Source organism: Anser cygnoides, chromosome 5, assembly GCF_040182565.1.
Source record: "Anser cygnoides isolate HZ-2024a breed goose chromosome 5, Taihu_goose_T2T_genome, whole genome shotgun sequence".
Taxonomy (NCBI): domain Eukaryota; kingdom Metazoa; phylum Chordata; class Aves; order Anseriformes; family Anatidae; genus Anser; species Anser cygnoides.
This window is the reverse complement of record NC_089877.1, coordinates 44,034,040-44,061,833: the sequence shown is the minus strand read 5'-3', so window position 1 is coordinate 44,061,833 and position 27,794 is coordinate 44,034,040. Positions and strand designations below refer to the sequence as shown.

Sequence of the window (27,794 nt, the reverse complement as noted above, 5' to 3'; positions counted from 1 at the left end):
ATTCTCTCCTGTCCCAGAGTTTGTCTCCTTACCCCTGTGCTTCTTCTGGTCACCTCCTCCAGTGCTGCCTCCTGGCTCTCTCCTCTGCCTTCCTGTGCCAAGGTGACCAGCCTCTTGTGCACCTGTCAGTAGGGTACATATGCATGCACAAAGCTCTGTTTGATGTATGCTTCACACATCAGAAAGCTGATTTTTGCTCTCTTTAGTCATTCTCTTCACTCAGAAGCTTTTTCTCTAGTACTTCTCCCTACCTCCTTCTTCCCCCTTACTTCTCCTACTTCCCTACATCCTTTTCCCTCAGCCAAAGCTTGGTAATTTTCTTCATGTTTTCTCTCTTGCTCTCAAAACTTCCCATTTCTTTCCTATTCTCCAGCTACTTTCTCTGGCTTATTTTGTTACCAGACTACCACCTGTGCTCTTAGCCCCAACCATGTCTCCAGGACCTCTACAGTTAAATCATTTGTTAGACTCCTTTAATTTTCCCCATTTGCTCCTTTGAGTCCGAGCACCGCCAGTCCTCAATGACACGAACACAAACCCATGCCGTCTCCTCCTCCCCTCAAATAGCACAGACCTTCACTGGGAACTGACTGCTCCTCTAGGAAGCAATCACCAAACCTTTTCACAGGGGTACATTATGATGTATCGGCATTAAGAGGGTGGCTTACAAAGAACTGATTAGAAGAGACAAGCAAAGCCTTGATAATCAAGGCCAAATCCATTTGAAGTTAAGACAAAGGTTTGGGCTGACTGTTTTGGGGCAACTTATCCCTAGAAACTTAATAGAAGAAAAGAATCATCGGAGACATTTTGGCCGTGGACAGAGTTAAGCAAGAAAACAGCAAGAAGTTTCAAGGCAAGAGAAGTCAAACCAGCTATCCCCAGCGACCATTTACATCTTCTGAGTTTGAACTCCACGCAGGCAGCAAGCAACTGCATAAAGCAACTTTCAAGCTACTTAAAGAAGCTAAGAGCAATGAGTCAGAGAGGCAGCATTTATGGTACTAACATCTTCACCTGGAAAATGAGAGAAGGAGCATAGCAACTGCTCAGCAGGCTGAACGGCAAAGACACACACACACAACCCCCAAGAAGTGAGGCAGGATGGAGCCTTTCGAAGTTTGGTGCATGATCCATGTGACAGCTGCTGGCAGCGACCTGTTGCTTCCAGACCGTACGGGAAGGTTGCTCAGAGCATCGCCCCCACGTGTGCTACCCAGACGAATGCAAAGGTGGGTGTGTGGGTGGCAGAGGAGAAAGCAGGCAGAGGGGTGAGCGAGCATGCAGGCAGCTGTGATTGAAAACTCTGAAAGTCTAAGGTCTCTGCAAACGCCCGAGTTAAAAGCAGAGGCAGCCTCCTGGATCGATTATGCATGCACGCCACTGAAAACACAGGCTGCTAAAGTGCCAGAGCCCTGCTGGATAATTTATAGGCTGGTGTTAGTATTCACGGAGCGGTGGGCAGAGTTCAAAGGAACGAGGTGGAGAATAGAAGTTTGAGCCTTATGAAAACACTGTCACAGCCAGCATGAGCCTCAGCTCCACAAAGGGCTTCACTTGTGCCGGGCACAGGCAGAAGCCAGCAGACATTATCACAGCAGGAGCCACTAAGTGCCATCCTGGCACAGGGGCAGAGCGTCCAGGGAGCGTGCACAACCACAGTGCACTAATGTGCAAACTCTGCAAGCATCTGAGCACGTCTGCTTGGATTTGGGGAAAGTACCGGAGAGTTGTGTGCCAAGCAGCCTGCGACCCTTCTTCTCCTGTAATGCTTCCTCACGATTCCCTTCATTCTCCTACACTGGCCATACATCAAATTTCCTGGGCTACTTCTGCCACAAACACCAAGCAGGGAGTAACTGAGGACCTTCAGATGCCTTTTTCACTTATGGTTTCACCAGCATTTGAAGCCAGGACTTCAGGAAAGAAATTAATCATACTAAGCCACCTAAAATGTAAGCTTTATTTAGGTGAGCTTGAGTTTTTCAGCTTTATCACTGTCTGAGCCTCTTAGCCATCTAGTTATTGGGAGAGAAAGATGGGAAGACAGTGAGGTCATCAATTTACCAAGCCCTATGTCTGCTCACGTTTGAGATTAGACACAACACCAACGGCATTAGAATAAGTACTGTGGTTGACTTCAGCAGAGATGTAAAGCAAAGCCTCCCTCGCCTGCCTTCCCTTCCTTTTCTGCAAGGCTACTACAAAGCCAGACCTTACAGACGCATACAGGGGCACACCACACACTCTTACTATTCACCAACAACTGCCTAGCACAGTAGGAGTACAAGAGAAAGCCCCACACAGATGGATAAAAGAAGGGGTTTGGCCAATATTATACCCTTACCTGCATGTCCAGATGCTACCTTTACATACCACTCTCGTATCACCTCTCCGCAGCACCCAGCATACCCCTCTCCAACCATACTCAACCCAGAAGAGACTTGTCTTAAGTTACAAGTAATTATCCGATCCATAAACTTCTCTACCTCAAACTCGCTGGCTCTTGCAACATACTTCTGAACTGAGAAGGCACGCGGGAATTTGGTATCACATATTGTGCTGCTTCAGAGACACAAATCAGAATGAAAACCTTTTGTTCTACATTTGGACAGCACCAAGGACAATACAATTCTCATGTCCGACTAGGGAATATGGTAAAATAATTAAATAGATAATAGTTGTTTAAACTAGTCTCCTCTCCATACAGTTACAATATAAAGTTGGATTTTTCTCCAAAGACTCTGGAGGACTAGAATATTGATAGATGCGTGTTAGTTTAATCATTAGAGTCATTTTTATCTTTTTTAAACAAAGACAACGCATCTTTACTCTCCTGAGTGATTGCATGGACTCTCAATGTACTGCTGGCAAAACTATTACGTGCAATATGCAACTTGATTAGTTCAGCTTCTACATACGTGGTGGTCATCAGGGTCTTAGCAATCAATCTATAGGTAGTCCACTGCAACATTTCCGGTGGATTTTCAGCAGCAATGTTATTAAAAGTCTAAGGATAAAGGCACATGTGCACAGCACAGAATTTTGAAGGCTGGCAGCATCTGCTGCTGATAAATTTGACAACCATTAATGTAGAGAACAGTTTGGGATAGAATCTCAAACCAATCCTAAGATGAAGAGCGTACTAAATGTGATTAAATAAATCAGTCTGTTGTCTATGATCTTCAACAAAAAGAATTTAAACTCTTTCTATTGAATTTGAGACCCATTTTAGAGATAAGAAATAGAGATAGCAATTTGCTCTTGTCACGAAACAACTCAATCGCAGACTGAAAAAAAGTTTGCCTCCTGCCCCTTCCATTTGATTGCTTACCACTCACAGTATAACGAATGGAGGCTTCGACAGGGGGGGGAAAAAAAAAAAAAACTGCATTTAAGTTCATACAAACATCTGGACAGAGTCCGGCAAAACAAGGCTATAAAGCAGACAGAAAAGACTTATATGGAAATAGAGAAAAGAGGTATAATGTGTTTAACATGGGGAGAGACAAAAATTACAAAGAACAACCAAATCTGAAATGACATATAAATCAGTTTACAAACAGAACCATTTTCTCAGTACAATTATGGTGACAGAAGAATCACTGGAGAGCTTTAAGAAATCATTCGCTGAGCACTTACATGGGATAATCTAGCAAAGGGGCCCAGGAGACCTGGTTGATCTTCAAGAACATCCTCAAAGCACAAGCACAGTTGAATTTGATGTGCAGGAAGCCAAGCAGGTGTGGAAAGAAGCAGGTGGCTGAACAGGAAGCTCCTGATGGAGCTCAAACATAAAAGGAAGCAAATGGAAAGTGAAAGTGGGGGTGGGCTCTCCAGAAGGATACTGAAACTTCCTTGGCACATCAGGATGAAAATTAGGAAAGCTTGAAATTGCATGATAATTCACAAAATGTGAACGGTGGTAAGAAGTGCTTCAGAATGCACACTGGTTGCAAGAGAAAGACTAAGCAAACTGTGGGCCTAAAGCTGAATGGGACAGGGGACCAGTGGTAAAAGGTATGGAAAATACTCAGGTCCTCAATGCCTTCTTTGTCTTGGTCTTCACTTGTGAAGACTGTTCTCAGCCTTCCTGTTTCACATGCCCATTGGAAGTATCCCAGGGCCAGAAGTACTACCCACAGCAGAGGAAGGCTGAATTACAGGTCACCTAAGCAAGCAGGACTTACTTACTTAAGTTCTTGGGACAGACAAGATGTCCCAACCTCACTGAGGGATGCAGCAACAGCTGATGTCACCCTGTCATGTTTTAAAGGTCACAGTGATTGAAGGAGGCTCCTGATGACTGAATAAAGGTAAATGTTGTACCTCTCTTCAAGAAGAGCAAGAATGATTCAAGGAATTACAGACTGGTCAGCCTAACATCAGTTCCTGGGAAGATTATGCAGCAAATCCTCCTGGAACCCATTTCCAAACACATGAATGACCAGAAGGCAAGCGGGAACAGTCAGCATGGATTTACCAAGGGAAATCTCAGCCTGATTGCCTTATGTGATGAGAAGATTGGCTTAGTGAAGAAACAACTTTTGAAACAGTTTCCCATAGGATCATTGTAAAAAATTTAGAGAGAGCTGGAACTGGATGAGTGTATGGCAAAGCACGTGGAAAAATGACTGGAGCGCTGCACTCACAGGCTGGGGGTCGGCAGTACAACAACCCAAGGGCAGCCAGTTACTAATGACGTAACTCAGGGGTCCTTTGCTGGACTTGCTCCATTCTGTCAATGTCTTCCTTGCATGGGGAAGGCCAGGAGTGTGCACAGTAAGCTGGCTGTTGGGGTTTTAAGAGCCAAAAAAGACAGAACTTTTTATCACTTGTTTCCAAAGGTACACAGGAGAGCCAGGGATAAACCCCAAGATAGACAACTCCCTTGTCCATAATTGCTTGCCCCATTAATGTATTCTAACACTTATGGTCCCGTAACTCTGCAATTTGTCTATATTGAAGGGTTCCTGGAAAATAATTCACCCACAAAAAGTTAAATAATCACAGAATCATAGAAAGCTTTGGGTTGGAAGGGACCCAAAAGACCACCTAATTCCAACCACGCTTCCACTAGACCAGGTAGCTCAAAGCCCCATCCAACCTGGCCCTAAGACTTGATAAGAAGGTTTAAATATGACTTGATTGGAAGTTTGAGGCTTCAAGTTTTGGAGCATTTTAACTGTTTGTCACTGCATACCATAAAACATGCAGCTACATCTAGTGTCCCGTGGCCACTTCATGGCTGCTCAAGAACAATAAATGGCATGGCAGGCCAAAGTAGAAGGAGGTGGGGGTTTGCAACATATGGGTTAACAGCAGGCATGTTTGTAACATGCTTCACGTTGGCATACTGTGCAATGGTACCACATCACACAGTAAATGACAAAGGACATCACAGCACCACACGAAGTCACACAGTTTAATACAAATTCAGAGAGAAGAGCACCTCAAAGTCACCCAGTGCCTACACTGCATTTTGTGGCCCTCCGGAGGTACTGTCCAAGCAAGATGTGCACAAATGCAGCCACCAGCCCAGGCGGAGCTCCTGCAGCAAAGCCTGCCAAGTTCCCCAGCAGCATGGTACAGCCTTACAGCTAGAATGGCTGCTCACGGGGCAGCCAATTCCCAGCTCTCCACCCTTTGGGCAGTCTTGTACTCGCCCATATACATATGGGCAAAGACATAAGACAAAGACAAGCACCAAAGACATAACCTATACAGACAGCATTGTTTCCTAGCACTGGTATTAGTTAGGTTTTGCATCACCTTGGTAGGACACCATTCCGGCCAACAAGCTTCTTGCTTTATGCCACTTACTTTGCACATTCATCCTGCTGAGACACTTCATTTTTTCCCCAGTATCCTTTTAAACACTAAGCATCAAACTCATGCTTACTGTCTCATTCTCTCTCTGTAACAAAAAACCTCCTGTTTCCCTCAAAACCTGCAGGGGTCACTTCACTAATGGACCAGTCTGTCTCCCTACATACATCAGGTGGATGATGGAAAGTTTGGGGACAGAAAAAACTCATCAAGTGAAAAGTAAGCTGTGTAAATAAAACAGATGGAAGATGCACACACAAAAACTCTGAAGCAAGGGCCCCAGCTTGAATTATTATTGTAATCCTTTGCCACATGCCTACAGAAAACTTGACAACAGCTAAGCTGTCAACATGCTATCATACCACCCATCCTGCTGACCAATCTTTGTTTTTCTGTACTCCCCCAGTTATCTGTGTCCATCTGTTGTCTCTTGTCTCATTATTAGTGTGCTAGTTCTTTGGGGCAGGGAGCATTTTTTGCCCTGTGTTTGATGCAGGACTGTGTAGGTGCTACCACAACAGGCAGGAATAACAACAACAGTAATTAGGTTATATCTCCCTACTTCCTTGGGTTGGAATGTTTCCCTCCCAACTTCATGGCAGCGTTCATAAAAAAATTATTACATGGTACTATTTGGGGCCTCGTAAACAAATAATTACACCACAGCCTAACTTTGACCATTTCACCAGTCATCCCTTCAGGCCTGAATCCGCTGAGCTCCCCATATGCTTCAAATGGTGAGTGTGTGAGAACTCGGCTCCAGAGGACGATACCAGCCTTGCGGTGCAGCAGAACCAATGCCCTGCATGCAACCCTTAGACAGATTTTTCCCTGGACAGAACAAACTTCCTACACACAAACTGTTGCCTCCTACTGTTGTGTGTCAACCCTGACTCACTCCTAGTGCCAAGAAGTAGAGGATAATATCTTCATCCTCCACTCGAAGAATGGCAGCAGCCTGCAGTTATGAGTTTATGTAAGAAGGCAAAAAATGGTTATATTGTAAACTGCACACGCATACAGTGGTCAAGCCCAACACTGTCCTAGTTCAACACGCATGTATTCACAGATGTTCTGTTAAACCAAAAGGAAGAAATTTCCTTCTTTGAGGTTTGTCAGAGGAACTGGATCTCTGTACCGGATCTGCTCAGAAATTCACCCCTGGCCCAACTGGCTACAGACTGCATGTTCATGTAAATCTAAGATTTGGAAGAAATGTAAGTAAAATATCACATAATATGCCTTGGTTACTTTCCAGTAGCCACTGAAAGGGTTTTGCTGAGCCCTCAGAGAAGTGGATCCCCACTCCCTGAGTAAGTGCCTCTTCTCTGGAAGTACCACGAGCCCCTTTCACAAAGTACTGAATTCGAAGTATTTATGGGATCAGGCATTAGCCTCCCTTTTCTCTAACCCACGGGGTGCTAACACTCGTCCCTGCAATGCCTAATCCACACTACTCTGCTTTAGGTAACTGGAAGAAGAAATTGTTGTACAGATGAAAACCCCGTGCCCTTGTCCACTATTTAATGGAAGAGCACAGAAAAATCATCTTGCAGTAACTGCAACAAACTATACAAAATTGCAGTAGATCTTAACAGGAAAAAGCAGAGGTGGAAGTCTTCTTTTTCATCTCCAAATCGTTTATCCAAATCTTCCCAGTCTAAATTAATAAGCAACTAGGATAAGAACCTCCTAGTTAGGAGGACAGAGAAAGCTGGGCAAGCCCTCTGCTTCTTACCTGCAGGAACAGAAAGACTTACAGTGCTGGACACGTATGTGGCCCTGTCAAAACCCACAAGCTTGCTCAAGCCTTTCTGGGACACGCACTGTAAAACCGGGTTGTGCCAGGGACATGGAAGGTGCTACAGGGGCATTGCAGAGGAGGTGTTTCACCCTGGCCCTGCATCCCCGTGCTCCCACCACAACAGCCAGCAAGGGGAGAAGCCTGCTTTTCAGGTAGCCCAAGATGTATAGGGACCAGACGCTAGGGGGCTCAGGTAGCCCACTCCCTCCCTGAACAGGTCAAAATTCTAACAAAACAAACTAGTTAAAATCTGGTGGCTCTCCATCTCATCTGCTCTTAAAACTTCCTGTGATGGGAGCACTGCAACCTCTCTCAGGAATCTGTTTTCATGCTTAACTATCCAAACAGTCACAAAGCTTTTCCTAGCATCTATCTCCACATCTTCCTTGCAACAAATTAAGCTGATTACTTCTTGTCCCATCCCCAGTGGACACAGAGAACAATTAATCACTGTCTTCTTAGAACAAGCTTTTAAATATCGGAAGACTTTTCATGTCCCTCGTCAATCTTCTCTCCAGACTAAAGGAGCTCAGCTCGTGGAGCCTCTCCCTGCAGGTGATGCTCGCTGAGCTGGCTGCCCTCTCTTCATCTCCTTCCACCGTTCCTGGCTTTGCTGCTCATGCTGGACACAGCGCTCTGCTGTGGCTGCTGGAGTAGAAAAACTACCGCCTGTGTGCTACACGTGACGTTCCTGTTAAATATACCCTAAAATGAGATTTACTTTTTTGCAATGTCACCACACTGTTGACTCACATTCAGTCTCTGACTCACTGTAGTGCCTCCCAGATCCCTTTCTGCAGTACTGTTGCCTGGCTTGTTATTCCCCATTTTGCATGTAGGCATTTGATTTCACCTTCCCAAGTGCAGCACTTTTCATTTGTCTTCAATGAATTTCTTCTTACTGAATTCAGACTGCTTTCCAGTTTATCAGTTTAATAGGTGTGTGACCTACACCGTGCCAGGAAGATCAACTTCCTGCCTCGTGTTACACACAGGCTAAAAAGAGAGCATGCAAGAACTGCTGTGCTCACACAAACGTTAAGAGTTACTGTCTTATCACAAGCCTATCAATTTGTCACTTCCTTTTCACTCTGCATCTCTACGCGATACCCCATGGTCTTAGTAAGAAACCAGCAGCTCACTGAAGTTTTATAATATAAATTCATTCAATAAAGTTATAATCCACTGCCAAAAAAGGACTGCAATATCCCAAGCACCACATCACTCTGACCCAAGCTGGAACCAAACAGAGCTGCTAGCAGCTCATTAACTGGGTCACATCAACCAACAAGGAGGACAAAGGACATATTTTAAAAAAAAAAAAAAAAAGCATCTAATTATAGGAGCTAAATCTTTAAGACCCAGCTCAACAAAATTATGCATTTTGGTCCAGTGTTGTTAGATACACTGTCAAGTATGTATTTGATTAATGACTTGTATGAAATTACATGGGGATCAATTTGTTTCCTTGTTTTTTCCCATAAAGCCCTTTAGGCTTCTAGAGATGTCGCAGGTATTTTAAATGCATTTACCTGGAATTATATTCTATCACACCCTCTAAGTACTGCATGAGCTAACCAGACAAGCCAGCAGATTTTGATTCCAGGACTTCAACACAGTATCAGGCATATGGAGTCCCTTAAGAAGGTTTACCCCAGTCCCACCACAGAATTCCTGCATTCCCCATTTCCATCCAAAACGCAGGCAAAACTATTGATAGTTTAAAATTTCTTCTCTTCATGGTGTACAAAAAGATTTCAGGGTGCAATCCACTATAATAATAGAAGGGTTACAGAAACTGGAATCTGTCTCAGATACATGAAACTTTCCTTTCAAGAAACTCATAATACTTTACAAATGATAGTTTTGAATTTTGAAAGTTGGGACTAGTGTGAAAAGTTGGTTTGACATATTCAGGGAGAGAACATCAAACTTCTTCAGTTAATACTTTAATTGCAGGACCATCCTTACTGCTCTGCTGACGCCTCATACTACTATAGTGCTATCCATGGGTCATGCACCAGTACAGGCTAGGCCCCACCTGCCTTTTTTCCCAGAAAAGGGCCTCGGGGTACTGGTGGAGACCAAGTTAAACAGGATGCAACAGTGTGTCCTTGCAGCAAAGAAGGCTGATGGTATCCTGGGCTGCGTGAGGAGGAGTGTTACAGATCAAGGTAGAGGATCCTTCCCCTCTCCTCAGCACTGGTGAGGCCACACCTGGAGCGCTGCATCCAGTTCTGGGCTCCCCGGTACAAGGAAGACGTGGAGCTACTGGGGTGAGTGAGTGAATGGCTACAGAGACGATTAAGGGACCGGAGCTCCACTCCTATGAGGAACAGGCTGAAAGAGTTGGGACTGTTCAGCCTGGAGAAGAGAAGGCTCATGGGGCAGAACTCAGTAATGAGTACAAATACGTGAAAAAAGGGTGCAAAGAGAATGGAGCCAGGCTCTTTGCAGTGGTGCCCAGTGACAGGATGAGAGCCGATGAGCACAAACTGAACACAGGACATTCCGTCTGAACATAAGGAAACACTCCTTTACTGTGAGGACAACCAAGCACCGGAACAAGTTGCTAAGAGTGGTTGTGTAGTCTCCCTCCTTGGAGATATATAAAAGCCATCTGGACATGGTCACCTGCTCCACGTGGGCCTGCTTGAGCAGAGGGGTTGGACAAGATGATCTCCAGAGGTCCTTTCCAACCTCCACAATTCTATGGGTTTCACCAGTCATCAACAGGTCAAAACTCTTCCTGAATAATAGTTCCTCTGTGGCTTAAATCTGTTCCTTTTCAAACATGCCCCGACACTGCACCAGAACCTCCTGTAGTCTGATACTGAGGGACGGTGCAGAAAGAAATTCAGCAGACAGGATGAGTTCCTTCTCCAGACAATGATTCCACTTTGATTATTGCACAAACGGATCAAGATCTTTGTCAGATCACTTTAACTCAGACTTCTGCAATGCTCAGAAAGATCAGACTGGTTATTTCCCCTTTCCCATTATTCCCAGAAGCAGAGAAGACAGAAAACACAGTGGTCAAAATAATTCAAGTCGAACTGTTTAATGCCATACATAAAATGCAATATTGCTCACATCAGCAGAGAGCTTTATTCCAGGTAAGATCTCAAACTAAAGCAAGGACTCACCTTCCCTGTGGCTCCCTAGCACATGGAAAAAGGAAAGGAGGGCAGCATGGCCTCCCACTGGCTCTTCCAGTCTAGTGAACAGAAGAGAGTTCTGCCAAGTAAAGGAGAGTGATATAATCTTGTCTCATCTTCCAGTGCTCCGATGATCAGAAGAGAAAATGTTAAGTGAGCATGCCATAATTTTATACCTGAGTTCAGCAACTGACTTATCTACACGAAGTAAATGAAGATCAGTTGAGCTACTAGTTATCAAGAAGTTACGAGAGCAAGCACACCAGTACGACCGGTGCTTTAACTTGCACCACAGCTCAATTAACTTAGAGATGCAACAGTAACTACAAGAGCAGAAAATCAGGAAGGCATCAAACTGATCAGAAAGCCTCTTGAATGCTAACATGCCTTGAAGATTTCTCTTCCGTTTTGTTTTAAAAGAAATCAAGTATTTTGTTAACAAAATACAACTGACTACCTGGCAACTTACTAGCACACACCAACTGAAAATTGTGTAGTTGCAGGAAGAACAAGATTCCCCCTTGGCACAAGTGAAGGACCCTAAACTTCAGGTGAACAGGCTTTTCTGCAGCCCCTTCCTTGCTTCCCTCCATGATTGGTCACGAAGACAGCTGACAGAAGGGCCTTCCACACATCCCTCTCCGGATCCCATTCCTCCTCACTCCATTTAGTTTCTGCAGTTCAAGCAGATTCCTTTTTCCCCTGAAATCAATGTTTAATTAACACATTATTGGGAAAAAAAAAAAAAAAAAAGGCTGTAACAGCAGACTGAAATGAAGCCAGCACCTCCCTGCTCTGCAGATGCAGCCAGTCCCATCAAACAGTTACCCCACTGGAGAGTTCTTCCCCTCCTCATCGTCACTCAGCTGCCAACAAACATCAGCCTTCTGCTTTGTTACCTTCCTTTGCATCCCCATCCCTAGGGGAATCCTTCCCTCCTTAGAGGTGGTTCACAACAGCAGGAAAGACAAGATCACGCTGCAGAAAGTGGAGGCAGAAGGGTAGCAAGTGCTCTCTGTGTGGCCTCGCAGCATGACCAACGCCTCCCCTTTAATCCCGCCGTCCCCAGTGGAGCAGCACACTGATTCCCCTGGTGACTTCCCCACCTCAACGCGGCAGCAGAAGGAGCGCTGCAGCGGTAACCGGACAGCATGCTTCGCCATGAGCAGAGGGCGCTCCCAGGGTCAAACTCACAAAGTCTGGGACTACACGCAGTTACGTGTACCCAAAGGCAGCCGAGAGGCTACCGGCAGCTTCAAAAGGTTTACATCATGCCTTTCCCCCCATCGCCTCCTCCCAGTCTCATCAATTATTATTCTAGCCCATTCCTTGGCTCTCATCCGGCTGCTGGGAGGTACTTGGATGCAGGGGATGCTGCAGCACTGTCAAGGGCATTACGAGGCAGGCCCTAGGCCTTGGGCACCCTCCCTGCTGAGCACACCGGCACCCTCTCTACAGGGTTGGCACAGCAGGGGAGAGACAACAAAGTCCACGAGCTCCTGGGCTGGGCTGCCCTAGTTAGAAAAGGAGACATCAGGATGTTTGAAAGGGTCTACTATCCCAGCACTGTCATTCCCAGGATCCAAAGCTACTAGTGTTAATTAGTTCCCGTGATGTGATGGATGACAAGCGGCAGGGCCAGGAATGACACAGGCAGATTGCGTTAGAAATAAGCTGTCCCTCACCATCAAGGGCAAAGGAAAGGAATCCGGAGAAGACAGGAGCTAAGCACACCACTGAGAGACGCCAGGTATGCTGACAGAGGCCCCTCATCCCTGACGCTCCCTTCCCATCACCCCGGCTCACTCCCACTGCTGGCAGACAAGAAATATGCAGGGGAGCACGCCTGGGGGAATATTTGGGCACAGGGCTGTGAGAGACAAGGGGAAAGCTCTGAGCGTTGGGAACCAAGGCAGATGAAGGGCTAACCCCTGTGGCAAGGGGCTACGTTTCAGCCAGACCCGAGCTCCTGATGGCTGTGGGCGCTCCTCCACCACCCTCTGCAAAGCCACGCAGCGATGCCTGCAGCAGCCCAGCGTCCCGAGAGGCTGCACACTTGAGCCCAGACAGAGGGCTCTGCCAAGCTGGCTGCACAGTGTGCATTTCCCAGCAGCTGCCCGCAGTGCTCAGAGAGAGCCTTTTTCTCTGAATGGCAAAACAAGACATTGCATCCCCACCTTCTCTTAAGAAACTCAAGATCTTCCAACACCACTGGCATATCTCCACCAGGAGTCCAACCGCCCAGCTTCTCGAGCACAGCGCTACAGGGACACAGCGTTTCATCCCTCACAGACCTCAGTAAAACCATAGTCAGGCTAGCCAAGCCCGAAGTTATGGCTTTTCCTTGCCAAAACAATAAAAGCCAGTACAAATACGGAGCACTAAAGATGCCATCCACTGCCCACAACAAGGAGAAAGGAAGAACAAACTTCTCCCATGCTGCCTTTCTACAGACGTGTCTTGTTTTGGCTGCCTGGATTGGTGCTGAGAGGTCAAAACATCATCTCTGATGCTCAAAGTCCTTTACACATGTGAAATGTCTCGGTCTATGATGGTGTGAGGATAAACCAAAGGAAGGAGAAAGCAAATTACCTGACCAAGACACTGTAGAGTGCTGGTTTCAAGCAACCAACAATCCCACTATCATCTTGGCTTCCAAAATGCAAAATATTCTCCTCAGCACTTGCTGTATGAATTAAGAGCTGACTATGCTAGATTGACAGACTGCTATTAACTAGAAGAGGAGGATGAGGGGGAGAAGAGAACTGATAGAATTTTTCAAAGCTTAACCAAAATTGGGGTAATTTCTGGCTCCAGCTGCGTTGGCAATAGTCCCAAAATAAAGCCTGTCTCCTTATCATGCTGGTGGGAGCAGGGGCAGACAAAGTTAGACGCTTTTTGTTTTTAATTTAAACACCGTGCCTCTTGAATCACTGTCAGATGTCATCTCTTTTCCTGGTTTTTGGTCATCACAAAGTTCCTGGCTGTAGCATTTTGTTCTTGGCCAGACCACCGTGTGTCCTTATCCTTGACACAGCACATCACAGTTCAGCCAGCGTTCACACCTTCCCCTGAACACCCAGAGCCTGTTACAAGAGAGGAGACGGCAAAGGAAAACTGATCGGGGAGGTAAACCACATTCTGCTTCTCTCAAGACAGGTAAACTCTGGAGCCTTGGACGAAGCTGTAGAAGAGAAAAGCAAGAAATTCAGTAGATCCGCTGAAATACCACTGCTGCTACACCAAGCAAGGGACTGAATGAAGTCTTCCTTCCCAGGAACACTCTAGACTAGAGCCAGATCACATGCAGTTTGAAGGTGTCCTCTAAGGTGATAGTCTAAATCCAGTCCTAACACAGAGAGACTAAGAACTGCCTGATGGCTTGGTAACTGGCTTGAAAAGGGAGAGAAGTGGGGGAGAGAGGTTGCCAGCTCACTTCCATTTTGCGCAGGGACTTAGGTTATCACTGCCATCGATTACCCCTGCACCATCGCTCACCCCCTGAACGCTCTGCTGGAACTGAGCTCCTCTCTCACTTCTTGGATGCAAGTTCTTCAGGGTGCAGAGTTAGTCCCTCCACTAAATGCAGTTCACCCTACTCTGCTGGCTATATAAGCTTGAGCGCGGGCAGAGCACCACAGCCAGACTTTGAAGTCTTTAAGGTTTACCTTCTATAATACTTCCTCCCAATTTTCTCTACTCCTGTGTCAAATAAATAGAGACCAACTATGCCATGAGAGCATGCTGGCACCTTAGTCACTGGGGAAACAGAGGAACCATAAGACCAGGGCCCACCTTCACCCTGCAGGGCAACAGGGAGTCAGACTCGGGCTGCATGGTGCTCAGCTGGCCGCTGCAGGAGCCGCCCTGCTCACAAGCACAGGCACCAACCACAGCACCGTTTTGTTTCTGAAGGGGCTGGGGAAAGGGAAGGGAAATCAAAAGCAGCTTCTGGGGAAGCCGGGCAGCTAAGGTGAGATCGCTGTGGTAAGCGCAAGGCAGGGCAGTGGGGGAGCCAGGTATCTCTCCGGGCATCAGCCACAACGGCAGCGGTACTGGACGCGTCCCTGCCCCGTCTTCCTGACCGCAGCTCACCACCGCGCCTCAAGGTCAGGCAGAGAGGAGAGCAGCGGCCGGCAAACCACAATAGCCCTGGACAGATCTATTTGTTAGGCTTTTGCTATCGCTCCATGAAGTGGAAAGATCCAGAAGCATGGAGACCTGGGAGCAGGCGCAACCACACGCAGGAGAGGAGAAGCAGCGGCTGGCAGAGCCACAGGAGCCTTCCTCCCCGGCTCACCTCCGCCCGGCATGCAAGCAGCCCGCGACCAACCCGGGAAGGCCGCCGTGCCCGGAGGAGGAAGGTGCTGAGCAGGTCTGCGAGCCCCGAGGGGGCCCTGACTGCCTGACACCCAGGAAAAGCCTCACTCACTGCTGCCATTCCCACCCGTGCGTGCCAGCCACCCACGGCCACCAGCTGAGGCTGGCTGGGCTCTTCCCCTGGCTCTAGCTGGGGGAAGGAAGGGAGGGAGGAAAGAAGGGATTCATCTTCCTTTCCTTTCCCCCCCTCTTCTCCCTGCTCCACCCAGACCCAAAGAGCCGCGTCCCTCCTGCACACCCTACCACAGAACCACAAGGAGCTTTCCCCCGCCTCTCTCCATTCACCAGCCTCCAGCAGGGACTGCCTGGAAATGGCGATATTCCCCTATCGTCTGGATCAGCCGCACGGACGAGCTGAGAGAGGGCAAGGCAGGATGGCATGGCAGGGCGAGGCGGGGAGGCTTTGTTAGGTCCTGGCTCCAGCGCAGCCCGCCCCCTCTCTCCATCGCGATGCCCTCCAGCTCGGACACGTGAGGAGGCGCTGGGAAGGGAGGGGGCCTGGGGTGCCTATGAATTTTGTTTCCCCCATCAAGGGGACGGCTCGCTCCCCCGAGCACGCCTGGCTCCGCCGGAGCTCCCTGGAGTAACCTTTATTCCAGTGTGTCGCAAGCATGTATTTCACGGATGGTTACACTGAATCATTATCACCAGACGTTCATTTGACCAAAATAATGTTATTAGCATCGTCAGGCCCGTCGCCCCCCACTCCTCCCTCCCCAGTACATCCATGCTCCCTCCAAGCCCCGGGTCCCCAGCGCCCGCGCAGGGCACACCCCTCCCCGGCACAAAAATCTCACGATGTGCTGGAAAAGAGCGCGGCGAGATGGGCTGGCGAAATGGATGGACGTGCCTTTGGCATTTACTGCGTTCCCGACCCTCTGCCAACGTTTATCAGCCGCACGCACGCACACACAAAGACGGGCATGCAAAAACCGGGATTAAATCACGGCCTGTCCTAGGTACGTGACTACGGGTCTGCGAGCGTGTGCACGTGTGCCCGAGCTGCGCTCGCAGTCCTATCGGGAGCCCGAATCTGCGTGGCATGAAGCAAAGGTCATCGTGCCACCGTTGCGATGCACTAAAAAAAAAGCCGCAGAGCCATCAGGATGTAACACAGAATTTTCTCGTCAAGGGACGAGAAACCTTCGGGGGGGTGGGGGCTGGGAGGAGGAAAGCGGGTGTGCGGATGGGGGGGGGGGGGGGGGAATGGCAGAAAATGGGGAGGAAAACGAAGAATACAAAGCTCCACTTCGCTAATCCAAGATAGACAATCCATCCCTTCCCCCTCTCTACGCCCTCCCTCCCCCCGAAATGTTGGTGCAGATGGATTTCTGTATCTTGGTTTTGCAGCAGTGGGTCTAATGACTCCCATACCAAACCCCCTCGCTATCATAACCCCTCCCACTATTTTTTTTTTTTAGACCGGGCTGAAGAATAATGTGTTTTTAGAGATAATGGGTTTTATAAAAAGAAAAGAAAAAGGGACGCAACGCAGACATTATGCGAATAAGCTGCTCCCCGCATCAGCCCCATCTTCCCCCAACCGCACATCCCGATTTCACCCCCTCCCATCTTTCTCCAGCCTTCCCCCATCAGCTCCCCCAAGGAAAGGAAAAAAACCCACAACGCGATCTGGGTAGCCGATCTCAAAATCCCAAGCACTAATCCGCTTGAATTTGTTCTTCCCCTTATATAAGCAGCAGCACGTCAACATGTTCAGTGGAAAGGCAGCGTAAAATGAGGCCAGGCTACAGCCATGGAACAGGGGTGATATCGGCAGATATCGCTTCTATCGAGAAGCCATCACCACCGGGATGATGAAATCAAGTACTGGGCTTTCAGCCCTTCCCTTCCTTTATTTATTTATTTTTCTACGCTTGCTCTCATTCTATTTCGTTTTCATTTTGGTTTCGCTCTACTTCATTTTTTAAAGGACAAAAGTGAAATAAATAATTAAAAGCCCACAGACATACCCCACCGGAAGGTGCCCGAATGCTCCAGAAAGAGAAGCCTTACCTCCTAACTTCTTTATTTCTTTTATTTTTCCTTTTTTTCCCCTTTTTCTCTTTTTTTAATAAATACATACAGCCCTGTTGCTCCCGTCATCCCCAAACTTCAAACATCCCCAATTGCACCTCCCCACTCCCAAAAAACAGACACTTTGTTTAGAGACAGACAATTGTTTAGGAAACTGCCGAAGACCGAAAAAGAAACCGATAGAGAAATGGAAAACGAGCTCTACACAATAGTCTAGTTCGTTCAGCTGATAGAAGCGTGCCCAGTCCCAAAACCAAAAGCAATAATCTCGGCAACCTCCTCCCCCCAGAGCCCCACTCAGCCGTAGGTAAACTCGCCCAACTTAATATCGATGACCATTTTAACTAAACCAATGACAGCCGTAACACCCTTCTGGTTCACGCTACGCTTAATAACCGTCTCTATCAGCCTGGCAAACAAAACCTTTTGTGATCATTTTTCCCCCCACCTACTCAACATCTCCCTAAGACTTTTCGCCAGCCTAGCGAAGAGTTGGCCCCCCTCAAAAAGCAGCCCCTCAAAACGCGCAATAAGCCGATGCTGGTGAGCGGTCATGTCAATACTCGCCTCTTTGGGAGGGCTGCGTGCTTACCACAGAACAATTGCGTGCAGGCAAAAATACCGGAGGAACAATTAATATTTAGAAAAAAAATAATAATGATTTCTTAAAAATATTTCAACGAAGCGTTGAACGGTTTGACCATGGAAAGGTGGAAAGAGCTTGGGAAAGCGAAAGGCTGGAAGTGTCCTTTTTATAAACAATTTGATGGGTTTAGCCTGGGTTCTGCCTCCCCGATGCTTTGGTTTTTCTGCCACTGATCTCATGCCTAATCTTCTTTATTGTTTTCTTTGAGGGGGGGGGAGAAATCAGGAATTATATTTTTTGAAAGAGAAAGATTTGAATTTTAACAAAATGAATACTCATGGAGCCCTGGCTAAATATGTTACTTCCTAGCTACATAGGACTGCAATTAAAATAAATTTAAAGAGTAAGCAAAAGACAAGTCACCTGCAAAGCACCAGAGTCAGTGCCCTTAGGTAGGAGAATTACATCACTCCCTGACTGAATGATGTTCTCTTTTAAATTATAAAGCAGGTGAATTTTTTTTTATTTGACAGAAGACAAAAAAAAAAAAAGGCAAAAAGAGGTGGGTATTTCACATACATCTTGCACGAAGAAAGCATTGAACCAACCTTTAAGGTCACTCACTGCCTGAAAACCCACAGCAGTCGCTCACGGTGGAAGTTTTCAGGCAAGACGGCTACTAAATCATTAATACAAACAAATGGAAGGCGGGGAGGAAAGGCGCTACTGTAATAGATCCGAAGACTTGGAAGAGGAAAAAATATATATATATAAAAAAACTTTCATCTTCAGCCTCTCTTCGTTCCTCATTAATAATTTTTTCAAGAAGAAATCCTTAAGCTTTAGCCAAACGGGAGGCTCTCTCTAAGCGTCTCCCGGCCGTAATTCAGCGCGGTGTCTTCTTTTCCGCGGGGCCCCCCGCTCTCCGCTCGGAGGAGCCCCGCCGCGGGCAGCGCGGTTCCCAAAAAGTCGGGCAGGAGCCGCCGGGGCCGGACAGCGCCCGGGAGGGACCGAGGGGAGCCGGGCAGCTGCCTCGCGGGGGGCAGCACGAGCCCACCCGCGGGGCTCCGGAGCCCGGCGCCTCCGGGGCGGGAGCCCCCGCCGTGCCAAGCTGAGCCGTGCCGAGCCGAGCCGAGCCGCCCCCCGCCCGCCACCCCGCTCACCTCCGCAGCCAACTCGCGGCTCGCCTCCGCTGCGGGGCGGGGGGCTCCAGCGTGGCCCCAGCCGAGGAGGCTCGGGGGGTCCCGGGGAGGCTGGGCTGGCCGTGCCGAGCCGAGCCGAGCCGTGCCGAGCCGTGCGAGCCGCGGGCGGAGCTGCGCAGGGCTGAGCGCGCCGCGGTGCCGGAGCAGCCCGAGCCCCGCGCACGCCGCCGCCGCCCCCAGCCCGGCCCGGCCCCGCCCGGCCCCGGCTTTTAAAGAGACCGCGGGCACGGGGCCCCGCACGGACCCGGTACGGTCCCGGTTCAGCCCCGCTCCGGGCAGCCGCCACCTGCCCCGGCTCCTCGGCCGCTCCGGCGCTCCCCCCCCCGGGACGGGGACAGGGTCAGGGGGCTGCCTCCCCGGGACAGCGAGCCGGGGGGCGTGAGCTTCCCCCCGGTCCCGGCTCCCTGCTGCCCGCCCCAGCCCGGCCGCTGCCCTCCGGGACCCCCCCGAGTTCCCAGACATCGGTTTGTGCCCTGCCCGCCGCATCCAGCCCAGCCCCGGCCTCGCCAGCCTGGCAGCCCCGTACCCACCCGTAACCCCCGGAGAGCGGAGGGGATGGCACCGACGCCCCCGGCTGCGCTGGGGCCAGCGTTTTGTCGGGAGAGCGGAGCCCAGGCGCTGTAATTTGGCGTTGTGGCACCCTCAGCGCTCCGCACAGCGAACAGCCTCGTTCAGAGCGTCTTCTGCGAAGTTTCTGAGCGCGTTACCCTGCTGAAAGCCCATCTCCGAGAACAGCAGCAGGCACGCACAGGGCGCACAAAACCCCAAGCCAAGAACCCAACCCGCTGCCCCACTCTCCCGACCCTCTGATTTTGGAAGATGCGGGGGTGATGCTCACCCCGCAACGCCAGACAAGGGGAACTGCATTTGCCCTCGAACAGACTAGAAAGCCGATTGCCTTTCCTTCCCTTTCTGGTCATGTACGCAAAGGTTTTTGTCCTTTTCTACGTTTTGCATAGGAGAGAGCCCACTCACAGCAGCTGGTAAATAATTATTTTATACAAAGGTATTGATCGCCTTGCCCACTATCAAAATGAAGCTGTGTCTGGGGTGCGTAATAGCCTCACAGAAACACTAAATAATAGTTTCAGGTAGTATTAGAAGCCCCCTGGGAAGTTGCTCTGGAAAACACAGTGCTCCACACCTCCTAACACATTCAGACGCATGCAGAGGGAGGATAACAGAGACCTATTTCAACGAGGTGACAACGGCCCAGCAGAGAGGCATCTTCCAGACTCAAAATCAGAGTCCCTAGAGCAAGAATTTATCCCTTTATGTCTGTGCAAGCACAGGTTATTGTTCAGCTTCCTGTTTTATATGGACAACAGAGCAGTGGTGAGAACTATCAATCCCTCCTCAGGGCACGGGATTAGATCCCAGTCTCAATTACTGTGAAGAAAATCAGGTATTACTTTATTTACTTCAATAGTTAACTCCAGATTTAAACGTGCACCTGGCAATAAAACATGGCTGCTAGTCCCTCTCTTCCCCTGCTGATAGTTCTGGCAATCTAGCATTTCGTAGCTTGCAGTTTATCAAAGTAATAATTTGATGAGGTAGCCATCTGAAACCACACCACCTCTGGCCCTTCACTCTCCAAGGTCTTCTAAGACCGTGCACGTCCTCGCATTGGATTTTGATCTGGCTGCCCATCACCAGAGCATCTTCCATGTAAAATCAATGACAACAGCACAGTCCCCACTTCCAGTTCTGAGCTAAATCTCTTCAGTTTGGCAGGCAGCAAACAGCACGTACCTGGAGAGGAAAAGAAACTAGCAATGGTAGTTTACAGCCTGCTTCGTCAAGAAAGGTAAAGTGAGCCTGGGAAGATTTTGGCACAGCAAACTAGTTTTCAACCGCATGTGATTTTTTCAGCTAGAAAATCTAGGGATCCCAACATATAAAGTGCTTACAAATTCAAAAGAGGGATAGGAGGCTTCATCTGAGGAGCTATTCAGGGTGCTCTGTAGGAACCAAGGAAGGTAGCATCTGCTTTGAAAAAATCTTACTGTGCATAATTCGGACACAGACCTCTACTTCTGAAGAACTGTTACAGTGAGGTACTAAAATAGCAGAAATCATTTTATAAATAGGTAGAGAGTAGTGGGAAAATATTAGGAGAGCAGGGAAGTTTCATCAGGGCTGCAAGACACTTTGCTGACATGTAGAGCAAAGTGGAGGCAATAGGAAAACAGCACAGTACAAGGAGAAGTTCTTTGTACAGCAAGCAATACTCTAATTGCTCAATAGGGGAGTGGATTTTTTTAATTCCTCTAATTCTTTCTTTCATATCTCTAGCTTAGCCCTGCAGTTTGCAAACAAGATGTACTGAGAGGAAAGCAAAACAAACCATCACGCCAGTGAGGTTTGCAGCAGCCCCCTCTAAAGCTGCTCCTCTCCCCAGCATGTACCACTGGCACTGTGATGACTTCCAGACTTACAACATGACTTTCAGATGTATGACAAGCTCACACACCTGCACGTCCTTTCCATTAGCTCACCAGCAGGTGCATCAACTTGTTTCTGGTCTCTCCGTTACAATGGCAGCAAGACCCCTTTCCAGAGACCCCCCGGAGACCAGCAGCAGCACAGATTTACACACCTGGGCACCCCCTCCCGACACAGGCACTGCGCTCTCTGCTCCCACCGCTGGAGAGAAGAGGCAAAGGCAAGCATACACAAGCACAGATGTGTCATTCATTTTCTCTTGCTTGCTTCCTTTAGAATAAATCTGCAAACTTTTCACCAATCCCATGTGCTTATTTCAACGAATTGCACAGTCGGACGGTTCCTCTTCAAGGTACTCTGCTCCGAGATCTGGGGCCTGGCTAACTCAGGACAGTGGCTGTCGTACCCACATGCACAGCTTTCTCTGGCATCTTGCTAGAGGAAGCAGTTGGCTCACAGGAGCTACCTACACCCCAACCTGTGCGTATGCCATTATCATCGGTTCCTGATTCCCCCCCCCCCACCCACTCCACAAGGGTGATGAGAAAGGCACCAAAGCCTGGAAAAGGCCCTGCAGAACATGCGGGTGTTAGAGGCATTACCTGCCATGCCGGGATGCGCAAGTGTTGCAACATTAAGACTGGATGATCCCACATAAACAAATGCCCCGAGTAGGGCAGCAGTAGATGGGAAGGAGGCCGCACTGCAATCTTGTCCCACTGAGTATCATCTCCTGTGTTTTTTTTCCTTTGGTTCTCTCAATGGCATTCACCAAATCATTGATTTCAAGCATTTGTGTGCTACTGTTAATGGAAGTGAGGCTCAAGGGGAATTTGCCATTGAAACAGTGGCAGAGAAATCTGTGCAATAAGGCAAGAATACAGTTTATCTCTGGCTTCCTTTTTTTTTGGCCACATTAGCACTTTCAGTGTCTTTTTGCCCCGAAGTGAATACCCAAGGTGAATTTAGAAGCTGCAGTCCAAACCACGATCACATCTTGGTCGTGCCAAACGAAGCTGATCTTATCTCACTTGTGACCTTATCCTACTTGAGAGAGCAAAACTCATTACAATAATAAGCAAAAACAGATGGGAAAAGGGTGATAATGACAGCATCTGGTCAGAACTCACTTTACCATCACTTCAGAGGGTTAGGTCTAAGTTCTTCTCCTGTAAACGTCATTTTTCACTCCGGCAGGAGATCCAACCTCCAGAATTATTCTGGCCACTTGCAGGATGCATCTCTTTATTCTTGATTCAAAGCCCTTTTCCTCTTTCTCCTAAATGCATGTTGCGTTGCATTTATTTAATAGCTACAAAAAAGTTTCCCGCATAGGAATAGACTGCATGGAGTTACTTGCTGAGCGCTGCTTTGTTCAGCGCACTGTGCAGAGGACAGAAAGTATACAGGTACACGTGTGGCCTTCTATGAAGGGGAGAGAATGTGCCAAGAAAATGATGCAGGTACTCATACATGTAAGGATGAACACACTCAGATGAGAGCATTCTTGCAGGAGGAGGAATGTGAAAGAGGGCTTAGGGCTCACAAGTGTGCAAATACCAAAGGAGCACAATCAGAGCAAGATGTGCAGGGAAAGGAAGTGTATTTTGTTACATCAGTTAATATATTTTGGGAGAAAAAAGGTGAAGTCCTTTTCAAAGTCTTACACATCATCTTCTGCTATCTTTAGGTGTCATTGTGGAGGGGTGTCTTCTGTATGTGTGTTTACACTTAGGAATATGTAAGCATAACAACAACAGATGATACCTGCACACGAGTTTGCAAAGAAAAAGAAAAGCTGCACATTTTCAGGCAGCAGTATAAAATCTGATGGTTGTTACACTGACTTTATAACCTCTACCACCAGCTATTGTATCTATGCCTCATTCTAAGACAAATACTCTCCCATCACATGCTCTCAACAGAAAAACCTCCATTCCCATCTTTCATGTTGTCAACAATTCCACCAAGACCCTAACTCAGGGCTGGCTCAAGACAACCATTTCTACAGCCTTACAGGCCCTCATGCAAAAAATGAGTGGAATTCACCAACCCTGCTCTGTGCTGTCCAGCAGGCAGCATCCAGAAAAACAGTCAAAGACCAAAGGCATGGTTCAGAGGTAACCCATAAACCGTCCAATGACTATTTCCAGTAGTTTTGAACTCCAACCTTTCTTACTTGCTGAATCTTCTAACTCAGTGTGATCCCTCCAGTTTCTGAGATGTCACTGGCCCCCTCTGCTTTAGGTCCCAGCAGTTCCTTGGTGTTTATTACCCCCTCCACTTGAACTCTGAGTCCTCTTTTTGTTCTTGAATCCTCAGATGGAGCTGTACTAATGATCTGATGACAACAGCGTGATTCCCTAGCAACAAATACCACGCCAGCCCATCAGCAGGTTTGGGTAAGAACAGGAAATGTTGCAAGGAGTATGGCTGAGTACTAAAAGCTACTCCTTGAAGAGCAACTCCCCAACCAAGATTAAGTATTATCTCCACATTGCTGTTGACCCCTTCAGCAACACTGAAGTAGAGCCCTTGATTGCTGACTATCAGTGGTACAAGATAGGGACGTTTCCTGCTGTAAGCACTAGATAATACTCCAAACAATGTAGGAAACAGTCAGACTGGGGGGGTTATATCTAGTCTTGTGTTCATTCTTCAGGATCAGGCCCTAGCAATCTCACTTCAAACACTTATCTGTGGCTGGCTGCTTACCCACACATAACAGACGCCCTCCCCAGCCAAGAAACACAGGTGGAATAAGGACATCAGTGCAGGACAACACAGGCTCTCTCTCTCAGATGACAATATACTTGTTGATTTTTGTGTGAGTCTATAACTAGAAGATTTAAAATGAGATTACAAACCCCAAACAAGACTCCAATAAAAGTAGGGTGAGGGAAAGAATTCTCTCCCTGCTGCTATAAAACACTGGGGGGTGGGAATTTTCTAGCATTAGCTAAATCCTCCAAGGAGCCAAAGAGTACAAAACATACCTTCTTTCCACTTAGCGAACAGTATTTTTGACAAAACCCTTTTAGCCTGTGTTTAATGATAGGTGCAGCATGTCTCCATGGCAAGTTTAAAGCATTGATTTTGACCTTTAAAGTACTATATGCTCCTTCTTCAAAGTTAATACAAATTAGATATCCATAGTATTTAAGTGTTTTCTGAAAATCCTACTGGGTACCTATCTTTGAAAATCCAACCCTAACCAAGTTTTGAAACTGAATCCTAAGTGGCTTGGGTCCCAACACCTGTTTTCTCAAAGGAGATTAAGCTAGCACTGAATCCCAACCACAAAAGCATGAGGGCAGTGAACCAACAGTGCCAGAGCAGGATTCTGCTCTGTTTGCAGGCCCATCTCTTTACACATCGCCCCTCTGCGCCCACTGAAAGACTCTGAGAGCCATGAGGCAGCAGCCCTGTTTTGGCCACTTACCAGTTCTGCTCCCATCGCCGTGAGGCAGTGTATATTCTTGCCTTTCCAGGGCTCAGCCTAGGCTTTAAGATAGGCAGGTTGGAAAGCTAGACAAATGTATATATTTGAAAAAGGGACAGCACAAAATGGAGAGCAGTTTCCCTCCTCTAGCCTGGCCCCTGTGTCCCAGACCAAATACAAAGCTTGCTTTAGGGCACTATATAAATTGGTATTATAAATTCAGATGGTGCACCAGGGAGTGCCTCATTCTGTATGATTGGAGTCATTCTCAGGAGCAGTTCAGGCACTCAGCCTGCCACATGCGACTGCTGCCCCAAGGGCTGCCATTACAGATGCATTATTACAAAGCGCTGCAATAAAGCATGAACTAAAACAACTTCATTGAAATGAAGATTAATACAGAACATGTGTTCACCTCCGTACACTGAGAAGGAACAGTCCAGCAAACACAAGCACCACAGTGCTAGAGCTGATGGGCTGGGGGAGCAAGGCGACCAGCCGGCCGTTGCTATTGCTGAAGGCAAGCAATACATTTCCATAGCATCTTCTAAGTGTCCACGGGTAGATTTAATGTAGCATCTGCAAAGCAGAGAGGGAGGCAAGCAAGACACATGGAGTGCTGGAACACGCAGAAAAGTGGGCTACGTCTGAGGCAAGGAAGAACAGAGAGGGATGCTTCAGACCTTCCGAAGCAATACCGCTGGCTGCAGAATGATCCATGCCTTTAGTTATCACAGACTTCAGTGGATATTGAGGCTTCTCAGCACTTCAAAGTGTCATATCCATATGAGAGTTACAGGTGAGAAAGATCAGCTAAGGTGATAGTTTATCCATCCCCCTCACAATCAGAGCAGGATTATTCCCCATGATCTATTTGTTGGTGCTATCACTGCCTCACTTAAACTCTCCCATGCAATTCACAACATCCACTACCGCCTCTTCTGATGCCCTTTCAGAGCCTCATAAATTTCCCTATTGGCACGAACTGAGGGACATTACATCTATATATTTCCCTGCTCAAATTAAACTCATGATACCCTGCATGGTTTAATGGTCCAACTTCCATGCTTCCTTTTCCTGATGCAGGTTTTTCATTCTTCTTTTCCTTGAAAACAGCATAAGGCTCCTATCAAAAGCTGTCTGTGGCTACTGACATCAGGTCCCAAGGGATTCCTTCCTTCGTTCCATCAACCAAGTCAGCCCCCAGCTTGGAGTAGCAAGCATAAAGGCATCCAGGATAGACACAGTCCATCACATCTCAAATAAACAACTTGGTCAGTCCTGAAGGTACTCCTAGATCCCCTTAAAGTCTGAGACATGACCCTGTGTGAAGGCACTGCAGGTAAAGGTGGCACAACATCAGGTCTTCTTGCTAGGAAGAAAAGGCAAGGGGAGGGTACATGATATTTATGATGTTTCACAGGGGCCAATGACAGATAGCACAGGGCTGGAGGTTAAATATAGCAACAGAAGTAACAGGTTCATAATCAATCTGCATCATGGATATTTGGCACTTAAGAGGGAAAAAAAACAAGAATCTTCCTTGAGGACACACCTTACAACACGGACTTTGACCCTTTGGAACAAACTGCATGTAAAGGGCTTCTACTGATTCCTGAACAGTGCTTAAGACCCTGCAGATGGTCTGTCTTTGGCACAGCACCCAGATAGGTACATTGTAATGGATGACACAGGTACTTTAAAAAAAAAAAGTCACACAGCTCTTTATATGGGCTGGAAGTGAGTGGGGAGAAAGGACTAATTAAAAGTAGAGAACAGATGCCCCCGTGATGCTGGCATCTCTAGCACTTTCTGTTTCTGGAATGAAAAAAATCATTTGTCATAAAAATAAATGAACTGACATCAAATATTTAAATTAAAAAAAAAGAGATTGAAGGGGAGATAAAAATACACAATAAACAAGCGAAAGCTCCTGTTAGCAGGTTTGCCTTTCCTCCCCAAGCTGACTGGCACTGCACCAATGCAACTCACAGAGAACAAGATCTGCTGCATGCAAACGATTCCTAACAGAGCTGAAAGTCTGCATTGAACATGGATGAGCAGGGGTTGGGCAGCTGCCTTTAGACCAGGCTGCCATGTCACTGGCCATTCAAAGGGCAATACTGTAAAGAAATGGGTATAAGTTAGATTATTTCACAGCAAGGTGCCATCCATTCCTACTTGCACTGCAATTTTGTATCCCAAAAATAGAGTAGCCTTCACAGCCCTCCTACAGCGCACCTCTCACACCACCACAAATACAGCTCCATAATGCTCCATCGCTATCAATACTCCCCTGACTGAAGATGACTGAATAAAACATTCTTAGAAGCCAATAAACATATCTTAAAATTAAAAAGAAGCCAACGTTAAGCTCTGTTGAATTACTGCTTTCTCTCAGCTCTCCACACATATACTAAACCAGGTATCATGCTACATCCCAGGATGTACCTATGCCTAATGTCCAGCTCTGAGTGGAGAGCAGGTCCTCACTATGGAGAGCTCTGAAGTGACAGGATTTATTCTACGATTTTAATACACAACTTCAGACTTGCAGATCTCAGATTTATACCACATATAGATCCCAACACAGCTCCATATGTTGTTGTCTAAATGCCTGCGTAGACCTGATCCCCACCATGCAGAAAGCTATGTGAATCCTTATGCAGGCTTAATACAGAATTACCACTACATTTCTATAATAAGCATATTCCTGCTAGGCAAAATGCTGTTTGGATCCCTAGACTTCATGCTGGAGACACTGAACCTTTTTGCTCTTCGGATCAGGGATGTGAAATGCAATAAAACAATGGGGGTACCTGGTTAAATGATAAGGCAGTGCCTCTCTACATTGGCCTGTTGCAAGTGTGAGTCAGAACCCTTCTATGGGAACCGATCCTTTAGCTGA

At 47.5% G+C, this 27,794-nt stretch overlaps 1 protein-coding gene across 22 annotated transcripts in view; it reads right to left on the bottom strand.

The window, feature by feature from the left end:
* Positions 1-27,794, bottom strand: part of NRXN3 (neurexin 3) — a 1,012,648-nt gene that overhangs the window by 966,572 nt on the left and 18,282 nt on the right. For 4 of the 22 annotated variants that reach the window (XM_066997140.1, XM_066997142.1, XM_066997146.1 and 1 more), the window contains exon 1: positions 18,958-19,131. The exons of 1 other annotated variant lie outside the window; for it this stretch is intronic. The gene's annotated coding sequence lies outside the window, so the exon portion shown is untranslated. Of the gene's footprint in view, positions 1-18,957; positions 19,134-27,794 lie in introns of those variants that run through there. 17 more of the 22 variants (XM_066997143.1, XM_066997144.1, XM_066997139.1 and 14 more) reach the window with 10 other exon arrangements.